This window comes from Camelus bactrianus, chromosome 6, assembly GCF_048773025.1.
Source record: "Camelus bactrianus isolate YW-2024 breed Bactrian camel chromosome 6, ASM4877302v1, whole genome shotgun sequence".
Lineage (NCBI taxonomy): Eukaryota > Metazoa > Chordata > Mammalia > Artiodactyla > Camelidae > Camelus > Camelus bactrianus.
Window position 1 is genome coordinate 89,056,544 of NC_133544.1, and position 11,333 is coordinate 89,067,876.

The window sequence follows — 11,333 nt, forward strand, 5'->3', positions numbered from 1 at the left end:
TTGGTTTTCTTGTTGAGGTTGGGGAGGCAGGGGATGTGGGAACTAGAGTTAATTTATGAACATGTATGTAAGTCTTGTTCTTGGACAGAAACTTTTCTAAGTACTTATAAATACTAACTTATTTGATTCTCACAACCACCCTAAGAATGACTATTATTATCCTTATTTTATAGATGAGGCTAAATCATTTGTCCAAATTCTGTTAAGAATTTAGTTGGGGGAAGGTATAGCTCAGTGATAGAGCACATGCTTAGCATACACAAGGTCCAAGGTTCAATCCCCAGTAACTCCATTAAAAAATAAAAATAAATAAACCTAATTACCTCCTGCCCCCCGTCAAAAAAAAAAAAAAAAAAACTCCAAAATGAAAAACTCAGTGATTTAAATAAATTAATAAATAAATGAAATCTTAAAAAGAAAAGAATTTAGGAACTCTTGGAAGAGTCCTCTGCCAAGATTAACATCATTCTTAAACAAAAATGAAACTTACCTGATGGCCTCTCTGTTGGTTCTTAACTTTTAGGGGTCATACATCCCTCTGAGAATCTGATGAAAGATATAGACCCCTTCTTTGGAAAATACACATATGTTGATAAATTAATCTATATTCCAAAGCCGTCCATGGAGCCCAGCCAGGCTAAAAACCCTTAAAAATAACAGAGGAATGCATGAGTTCTCTTTGGCAACTTCTCCCACAGGAGCCCTAAACCAGAGAGAGAGAGAAATTCTGGAATCTACTATCTGCTTTTTGTGCCATGTCCCTTCTTACTCAATTGCTCTAGATTAGAAATCGCCTAAGTAAACTGATAGTCATAGTGGTTATTTATGGAGGGTGGAATTCTTGGGTCCTTTCACATTCTTCATGATGTATTTCTGCAATGTTTAAATATTTCCCTATAACCATGTGTCACTTTTGTCATCGAAAATGAAATGAAAGATTTTTTAAGGAATGAAACAAAAATTTGCATTACAGATTTACTAAAAAATGTGCAAAATTATGTACATACAGGGCTATTCATCACTACATTGCTTATAATCCTCCCAAATGGCTTCAGGAAAAAAGAGGCTAAATAAACTATGTGCCTCCTTCGATGCATTGCTGTGTGGCTACTAAAAAACCTGCAAGGTAGCTCTACGTGAGGCTCTCTCAAACCTCAAGATCTACCATTTGGAGAATAAACCAAGATACTAAGTGGTATGGAGGGAGCTACAGCTTGGTGGAGGAATGAAGGAGGCAAGAAAATAGAATATTGGTTGGTGCATCTATTACCTCCAGGAGGATCAGAAAAACCTGTGGCAGTTACTTGTCTCTGGCAAGTCAGAGAGGAAGGAGAGACTTACTTTCACTCCATGCCCTTTCCTATTTTTGAATTGTATTTCATTTATGGATCACCCATTCGGTAAATAAATACAATTTTTAAAAAGTAAAGGACTTTAAAGGTCATGGAGAAACACCATCATCTGAGAGGTTTCTTCTCACCATAGGACTTTGCACTGTCTGTCCTTCTTCCTGGAGCCACCTTCTCTACCCACGCTCACCCTTTGGATCTCAGCTCAGTTGAGAGTTCCTCGTCAGAGTCTTCCCTGGCCTTCCCAACAAAGTTGAGCACTCTTTAAAAAAAAATTTTTTTTATTAAAGTATATTTGATTTTCAATGTTATGTTAGTTTCTGGTGTACAACAAAGTGATTCAGTTATACTTACATATATTCTTCTTCATTATGATTTATTACAAGACATTGAACATAGTTCCCTGTGCTGTACAGTAGGACCTTGTTTATCTATTTTATATATAGTAGTTTGTGTCTGCTAGTCTAAATTCCTGATTTATCCCTCCCCCTACTTTCCCCTTTGGTGACCATAAACTTATTTTCTATGTCTGTGAGTCTGTTTCTGTTTTATAAATAAGTTCATTTGTGTCATATCTTAGATTCCACATATAAGTGATGTTGTACAATATTTGTCTTTCGCTTACTTCACTTAGTATGACAATCTCTATGTCCATCCATGTTGCTGCAAATGGCATTATTTCATTCTTTTTTATGATTATTATTCCATTGTGTATATGTACCATATCTTCCTTATCCAGTCGTCTGTCAATGAAAGCACTCTTTTTATCTGTTCTTGTAATGCCATGTGCCTTTCCATCCAAACACTTTTCCCAGTGGCAGTTCTACATGTATTTTTGTGATTATTCAATTCATACTTGTCTTTTCCCACTAGGCACAAGTTCCTTTAGAAAAGGGTCTTTGAATTTGCTCACCAGTATATGCATAAAATTGGGGATAGTAGGGTACCTGGTGTACTGGTACACAACAGGATAAATAGTGAATGAGTACCGCCACCACCCCTACATTTCTGCCGGCAGGTCATCAGGGCTGTTCTTTTTTTTTTTTTTTAACATATTTTTATTGAAGTATAGTCAGTTTCCAATGTTGTATCAATTTCTGGTGTACAGCAGAATACTTCATTCATACAGGAATATACATATATTCATTTTCATATTCTTTTTAACCGTAAGTTACTACAAGATATTGAATATAGTTCCCTTGTTGTTTATCTGTTTTATATATAGTAGTTAGTGTCTACAAATCTCAAACTCCCAATTTATCTCCTCCCATCCCTTTTCCCCCCTGGTAACCATAAGTTTGTTTTCTGTGTCTATGAGTCTGTTTCTGTTTTGTAAGTAAGTTTATCTTTTTTTTTTAGATTGCACATGTGAGTAATATCATATGGTATTTTTCTTTCTCTTTCTGGCTTACTTCACTTAGAATGACATTCTCCAGGTCCATCCATGTTGCTGCAAATGGCATTATGTTATTATTTTTTATGGCTGAGTAGTATTCCAATGTATAAATATACCACATCTTCTTTATCCAGTCATCTATTGATGGACATTTAGGTTGTTTCCATGTCTTGGCTATTGTAAATACTGCTGCTGTGAACACTGGGATGCATGTATCTTTTTGAATTAATGTTCCCTTTGGATATATGCCCAGGAGTGGGACTGCTGGATCATATGGTAAGTCTATTTTTAGTCTTTAGAGGAATCTCCATACTGTTTTCCATAATGGCTCATCAGGTCTGTTCTTAAACACTCAAGAAGCTGGACCTCACAATTTCTTCAAGCTGTCCATTATATCTTCAGATACCTCTCACTGTTAAAAATTTCAACCTGATATTGTCATACTGAACTAAAATGAGCTTCCACCCATTGGATATAATTCCATCCTTAGTAACACATAGAACAGGACTAATCCCTCTTCTGTATGATGACTTTTCAAGAATGTAAGCATTTAGGGTCTTCGTTTTACCTAGCTACTCATCTTTTTTCAGCGTTACCAGCTGTGATCTCCTTGAGGGCAGAGAGGGTGTTGTATATCTCAGGGCTTGTCTTCGTGTATGTTACTTAAATAGAATCAGTTTTTGTATATGGCATCTATTTCTCACTTCTGAACATGCTCCATTCTGCCTGTGTACCTCTCACTGCACTAGTCAAAATTCTGAACAGATACCATACGTTTGATCTTCCCAATGCACTTCCCTCCTTCCATTGTTCATACCTCTAAGTGATGAGAACTAGGATCCCGTGAACTCTGCAGGCAGCCACTGATGACACATGATGAGTCTTGTTTATGTTGGTTTCCTTTTTTTCACTTTGCAGCATTTCTGTCTCTACTCTAGAGCATTACTGTATATATGTCCTTATTTATTAAAATACTGCCCTCAACTGCTAATACCACAATGTTGCTTTGTTTCTCAGACCTTCCAAAGCCAGACCAGCAGCTTCATGAAATACCATGAGTTCCATACCAAGAAGGATAACTCTGTTTAAAAATAGATCCATTTGGTGTGGTAAATACTGCCCGAGGCAGACCTACACTGTTGCCCTCGACACCACCTTCACCCAGTGTCTTCAGAGAGGAGAGAGAGGCTGTTGGAGCTTCAAGTGAGAATTTTTTAAAAGGCCAGCCTCTTTAATCATCAACTCTGATGCTCAAAACTGTCACTAGGTCCATTCTCAAGGGCTCTCAAAATGCTGAATGTAAGCTCTTAGCACTAGGTAACTCCTGGGTAAATGCAAGTGTGGGCACATCATTGCTAAAGTGCACAGTGCTTGGCAGAGGGCCATAAGGCCCTCTCGTCAAGCAAAGCAGCTTCTTAGTCTTTTAGCCAAGATCACGAGGAGAACCAGCCCATCTCCAACATCGTCATAATTCCTCTGTGGGGAACATGTCCTGACCTGGTAACGGGATGGATGCAGTGATTTAGTTTCTTTTTTCATGTTCAGCTTTCATGAGCTATGTGACAAATGGGTAAAGGATCAGAGCATGCTGAGAACTAATGAACCAGGGGGAGAAATTCACTTAATGACTTAAGTGTGCTTTGTCTAATGTGAAATATAGGTCAACTCACTGTAAATTTATTCATGGGGTTTATTTGTCCTTAGCCTGATTACATGGCACATGTTGTGAGACTTCAGCCCTGTGTAAAGCAGAACAGACCCTCTCCATCCTTCTCCATCCCGTGCCATCCTCATCCTACCCTCCACCCCTCCACACACACACACATGCTGGCAGGAATCTAGCAACATCCATCAATGCTTGTCTCAGTAGAAAAACTGCATTTCAGACTATTCAAAAAATTGATTTGGAACTCTTTATTACATTTTTGGAGACACTTGGAATAATCTAAAAGCTGAACACCTACATAGAAATTCAGATCTATTGCTGAGTTAGCATCCAAAACAAAGATCAGGCAAAAAGAAGGGTATTTCATCATTCCATGGGTCCAGCCGAGTATGCGTCACTAGAGAGACAAATACTTCAAATGTAGCAATCAGGAAATAATTTTATGACGTTTGGCTAGCAACTCCTCAATTCTGATTTCTGAAAGCTGAGACAACAATTTTATGGGGCTCATTATCACCATCATTATTGTTATTTTATAAAATGAAAATTAGTGACAGGCCAGATTGTATGAGTGCCCCTTTAACTTCATTACCTCTTAGAATCAAAAAGAATTTTCAGTTGCTGGTCCTAAAAGACAAGCCAGTAAAGCAGTTTGAAGATTTGGACAAAGATTTAGGAAAAATGTTCACTTGTTCAAAACAGGTGCCCACAACTTCCAAATTTTCAGAGGAAGGGATATGTGAGGGCCTAGTTCATGTTAGTAAAATTTGTAATTTGATGCAGCAATGTGAAAAACCTGTGGTTGTCAAAAATCACCTTTCTGACTTGAAAAAGAGGAAAGTGGAATTTAAACTTCTTTTTCTTTTCTAATTTAAGCTTTAGGGTTAATTTGAGAAAGAAGATGTAAGGAAATACAAAGAAATATTAATTTGACATTGAGCACTTAGCAAGATAAAGCCAAAAATTCCATACTTTCCCCCTAACCAATTTCATCTGTAAGACAGCAATGTGGCCTTTTAATGATTCTGTAAATTCCAATGAACTTTATAGAAAAGAAAAGAACATCACTTTTTGTTTGTTGTTGTTGTTGTTTTTGTATTTCTAGTAGAAGAACAAAATTATTAACTTAGATCTTTAAAAAGTCCACAAATGATAAATGCTGGAGAAGATGTGGAGAAATATTCTTATACTGTTGGTGGGAATGTAATTTGGTGCAGCCACTATGGAAAACAGTATGGAAATTCCTTAAAAAACTAAAAATAGACTTACCATAAGATCCAGCAATCCCACTCCTGGGCATATATCCAGAGGAAGCTCTAGTTTGAAAAGATACATGCACCCCATTGTTCAGAGTAGCACTATTTATAAAAGCTAAGATATAGAAACAACCTAAATGTCCATCAACAGATGACTGGATAAATAAGTTGTGAGATGATAGATAAATAGATAGATAGATAGATAGATAGATAGATAGATAGATATCGATATACACACAATGGAATACCACTCAGCCATAAAAAAGGATGAAATAATGGATGGACATGGAGATTGTCAGACTAAGTGAAGTAAGTCAGAAAGAGAAGGAAAAATACCATACAATATCACTTATATGTGCAATCTAAACAAAAAAAATGACCCAAATGAACTTATTTACAAAACAGAAACAGACTCACAGATATAGAAAACAAACTTATGGTTACTGGGTGGGAAGGGATAAATTGAGAGCTCGATATTTGCAGTTACTAACTACTATATATAAAATAGATAAACAGGTTTCTACTGTATAGCACAGGGAACTATATTTAATATCTTACAGTAACTTATAATGAAAAAGAATATGAAAAGGAATTTATGTACATATATGTATGACTAAAACATTATGCTGTACACCAGATACAACATTGTAAACTGACTATACTTCAGTTTTTAAAAAAAGGGAAAAAAACCTGTCAACTTAGGTTAAATACTCTCTCCTTTATCTCCCCTGTGGCGCATTTGTATAAAATGAAGGATCCTAGAACAATCTCCAAAGTAACTTTTTAAGTCTCATAAAAAGGTGGTATTAAACTGCATTGTTCCTGGAAGACCTGGCGTTGGAATATACGTAATAATAATGCCCTGTATTTGTTTGAAACTTTAGAGTTTATAGCATACTTTCACACGTACTATTTTATCTGGTTCTCATATTGTCCTGTGATTCTTAGCAGAGCTTTATCTTTTATTGGGACTTGGGGTAGGTTGGGTTCTGTAGTCATCAGGAAGGGTCAAATCACACCTACTTAACATCTCCTGACCACACAGTACTAAACACATGGTGTGATGGCTATGTAAATAAGTTAGCTTGCCTTCAGAAACCTGGATACACCAAAACCTTCCATAACTTTAAGCCCAATGAGGGGCACTAAGACCAGAGACTGACTGGGGGTCCCACGTCTCCCACTCACCCTCACTTGAGGACACTGGCTCATTAAGACGAATGGCCAGTGGAGTTGCCCATCCTGTTTAATTCTTATTCTCTCCCTCTCTGTTTTGCCAAGTGTTTAGTTGCAACAGTCAGGGTTTCAGCAGGAAAACAGAAACCACTCTAGGTATTCAAATAGAGGGGCTTTAATATAGAGAACTGGTTACACAGATGATAGAAATGCTCAGAAGAGAGTGGAGAAGTCAGACAAAAGACAGTGAAGCTACCAACAGGTTCCCGATTTCTGGAAGTCTGTACCATCTCTTGGATGGAGGGAAACAGGAAGAGGAGATGTTATCAGGATCTAGGGGCTGGGATCACTGGGGTTAAACTGGAACGAGGTGGGCTAGGTCAGCAGGAAGTGGAGCCATAAAGGAGATGCCACCCGAGAAGAGAAGGAGAGAGAGAAATACCCTAAAGTGTCTGTCTTCCTGCCCACCAGTCTCCCACTAGCACCCCTCATTGGTGGAACAGAGCTGCAAGCCAGTGGACAAGGGAGCCCATCAGATGCAGCCTGCAGGGGTCAGTCCCCTTACATAGTGCAGGTAAAGGGTGAGGGATGGCGCTGAGGACAAATAGAACCAGGGCTCGCATAATAATTAAACTTCTCTTGGTGCCAGTGGTAGCCCTGAGTTCCTGTGTGTTAAATGTGCATGTGATGGGACATCACCGTGCATATTACTACTTCCAATTTACAGATGAGGAAGCTAAGAATCAGGTTAAATAATTTGCCCAGATTTACATAGTCAAAAAGTGTTGGAGCCAGGTCTTCTGATTCTCATGTCTACTGCTTTGACCATTATCCCTGGTTCTTTCCATAAGAAAATGTTGGAGAAAGGCTGGGATGATCTGAGGTTTTAAAAACATTCATAGACTCTTAGAATGAAACTAGTCCAGGGCATTTCATTTTATGGACCCTAGAGCTCCTCTGAGGCCCACAGAACACCCCTAGACAGAGTCAACAGAATCCCAAACTTAACCCCTCACTGCAAACTTTGTGGAAATATAGTCTTTTATGCATTGAGATTCTACTAAGATTTTACTTGAAGAAAATGATTCTGCTAAAAGAGTCAAATAAAATTGTTCTAGCCTGTCTCCCTCAAATGAAGTCACTAAGGCTCCAAGAGGGTCTAGCTGACAGCAGACTGAAAGCCAGACTTATACCCAGGTGTTCTGGCTTGTCACTTGGAGCTCTTGCCAGTGAACCATGCTGCGTGTGTCTTGACCAGCTAAGAGAAAGCAACAGTGAGGCAGGGGAAAGATGGAGAAGTCCAAGGGAAAGGCAGGCAAAAGCCAGAGACCGCACAGAGAAAGACGACTTAAGAAAAACCAGAGAATGAAATCCATGTTCTCTTGAGGATGCTGCTTGAAGGCTTTAATGCCATTGTGACTCTGCGCTTGGGGCAAAAACAAGGATAATTCTGTTGGAAATCTGATCCATTCAAGGAGGGGCTCAGCAAAATCAAGGAGAATAGCTGAAACGTGGAAACAATTCAAATGTCCATCAGCTGGTGAATGGATAATGCGTGGAGCATCCAAATAATGGCGTACTTACTATTCATCAGTAAAGGTGCAGATACCTGCTTCAACAGGAACCCACCACAAAAACGTTAGCCCAGGTGGAAGAAGCCAGACACAAACGACCACATACTGTTGATTCCATTTATATGAAATGTCCCAGATAGGCACATCTATCAAGATGGAAAATAGATTAGTGGTTGCCTGGGGCTGGGCGTGTGAACAGTTAATGACTGCAGAAGGGCATGAGGTTTCTTTCAGGGGTGATGGGGAAGGTTCTCAGACTAGATTGTAGTGATGGTTGCACAACTCTAAGCTAAACAGTTATTGAATGGTACACTTAAAATGAGTGGATTTTAGGGTGTGGTAATTTTACTTCAGTAAGCTGATTTTTTTTTTTTTAAACAAAAAAGAGAACTTAGGGCTGACTCCAGCCTATGGTTTTGAGGGCACAAAAACTAACCCCCAAAAACACTCCCGAGGGAAAACAATCTTGCAGCATCATCTCAGGTGGGTGAGGTGCAGCCCTTCTTCCATTCCTGGGTCGGGTCACAGGACACCAGCCGTTACTTCCGGCCCAGTAACAGGCCTGTCCCGTAGTGCAATCCTGCCCTGACATTGCCCAGCACTTGCATTTCCTGGGTTTACAGGTTATGAAAGCTACACAGCTGAAGATTTGAGATGAATGTGATATGAGCATAAAACAATTTCTCACATGACTTCTCCGCACTTGGCACCCTCCCCCCATAAGTACCTGCTTCTAATCTGTATTCCTCTCTAGGCTGTAAACTCCGTGAGAGTAAGGATGGAAACCAACCTTTTCACTGTTTCCTCCCAGCGCGCCACAAAGGTCTGGCTCATGGTCCATTCTAAATGACTACTTGTTGAAAAAAATTAAAAAATTATCAGCAACCCTCTAAAAAAAGTCGAGACACAGATTCAATGGCCATGGATTAATCCAACAACCATGTATCGGGAACATACTAATTACATTCTCATACATCATTGTATTTGATCCTTACAACATCCCTGTTAGGTAGATGTTATAATTCCATTTTCCAGTTGAGAAGCTAAAGCTCAGAAAGGTTGAGTGATTGGTTCAAGGAGGCAAAGAGGGTTTCCAAACCAAGGTTTCCTGATACTAAGTCCCGGGCACTTTCATGACCCCTGAGTTTCACAAGGGCAGAGTTGGGCTCCTGTTTTCCCACCGTATTTTGCTTTGGCTCTCTCTGATGATTTGTATCAGACATACACAAAAGGACTATGTGTTTAAAGTTCAGTACTTTTAATTAAAAATGTGCCCTTAACTGCTTAATGATTTTGAAAATGCAGAGATATTTATGCTGTACACTAGCAATTGATACAACACTGTAAACTGACTATATACTTCAATAAAAATAAACAAATAAAACTAATAAAATTTTTTAAAATGCATAGATAAATAGAATCAAATGGTGAAGTGTACCACAAAGGTCTCAGATGAGTAGTTATCAAATGAGAGACAGTTTTTGTACATCAGAAATCTATTCTAGGAATAGATTGCATGAAGAATGACTACAGGTAAAAGCCCAAGCTTTGCTTTGATGTCTCTAAACTTTTGTTAAATTATCCTGTGGAAAGAAAATAAACTACAATGGATACTTTATTGACCAACTGACCAGCTTTCAATAAAAGTATGTAATAAACCTTCCACTGACCTCAGACATGGGTGAAGACATGCAGGCTTCCAAAGGGAGTTTTAATTGCTCTGCACGTTATTCCTTTTGATTCCCCCTTGCTGCATGGTCATCACCATGCTGATAAGAGGAAAGACGCCTTCTTTGGCTCTTTCCAGAGTTACCTGCTTACTCAACCAATGCCTGGAACATGTTTATAATCCTCTCTTACTTTCCTTCCCACCACTTCTTTCTCCTTGTCTACTGATTCCCCCTAGAGCCTTCAAACACTCTTTAATCTTTGGGTAAGCTATTCAGGAATAGTGGGACCCTTTGACATTATTACTCTTACTCATTGTGGAAGGAGAAAAGCATTGTCAACCATGTATCCCTAAGGGACGAGCGAGGCCAGGGTGCCATACATAGTGTCCAGGGCCACATCAGATTAGAATTCCAGTCTGGAGAGCTCTGGCCCAGCATTTCGTTTCCTCCCATGTTCTTTCTTAGCTAAAGTAGTTTATTATAGAAAGCCTAGATGCCCAGGGTTGAGGAAAACTTACAAATACAGATTCTGATCCATTTCAAATTATGTTTCCAACGTGATAATCTCTACCTTCTATGCCTCTAATTAAAAAAAGACTCCAGGAAAATTGGTCTCACAACCAGTTAATCTTGAATCTCAAAACATTCGGGCAAACTTAGGAGAGTATCCAAACCCAGGTATACCAGATACACTATTGCATTTTTATACGTAAAACATATTTCTCTGGAGAACTAAATATTTTTCCTTTCCCTCTTTGCTGACAGCCTTTTGTCACAGAGGCAAAAAAAGAAAGAGGTAACTTTTCCTGACTTTCCTCTTTTTTTTAAAAATTTAATATTCCCAGCAGCTTTCTAGTGTGACTGTTGGTAAAAGGTTAGAAAAAACACTAAACCACCTAAGACTAAAAACTTGAAAGCATGAATCTGAGGAAAGCTTCCAAAGCCCCTCTTGAGTCCCTGATGGTCCCTTCATGCCTCTCTGAACAGGCTCTTCCTACTTGTTGCCTGGCCCAGCACGAACCCCACGCAACGAAGGGGGCTTTCCCTTCTGATGCTTTTATTCCTAGTCTTCATACTCTTCCCACACTGAATAGAGAAGTGTGGAAATGGTGGAGTGTGACTTCACAAGTCAGGTTATAAAAGGCGTGTGGCTTCAGTCTTGCCCTCTTGGGCCCCCCAACTCTGAGGAAGCCAGCTGCCATGTTGTGAGGACCCTCATGCAGTCCTATGGAGACGCCCACGTGGG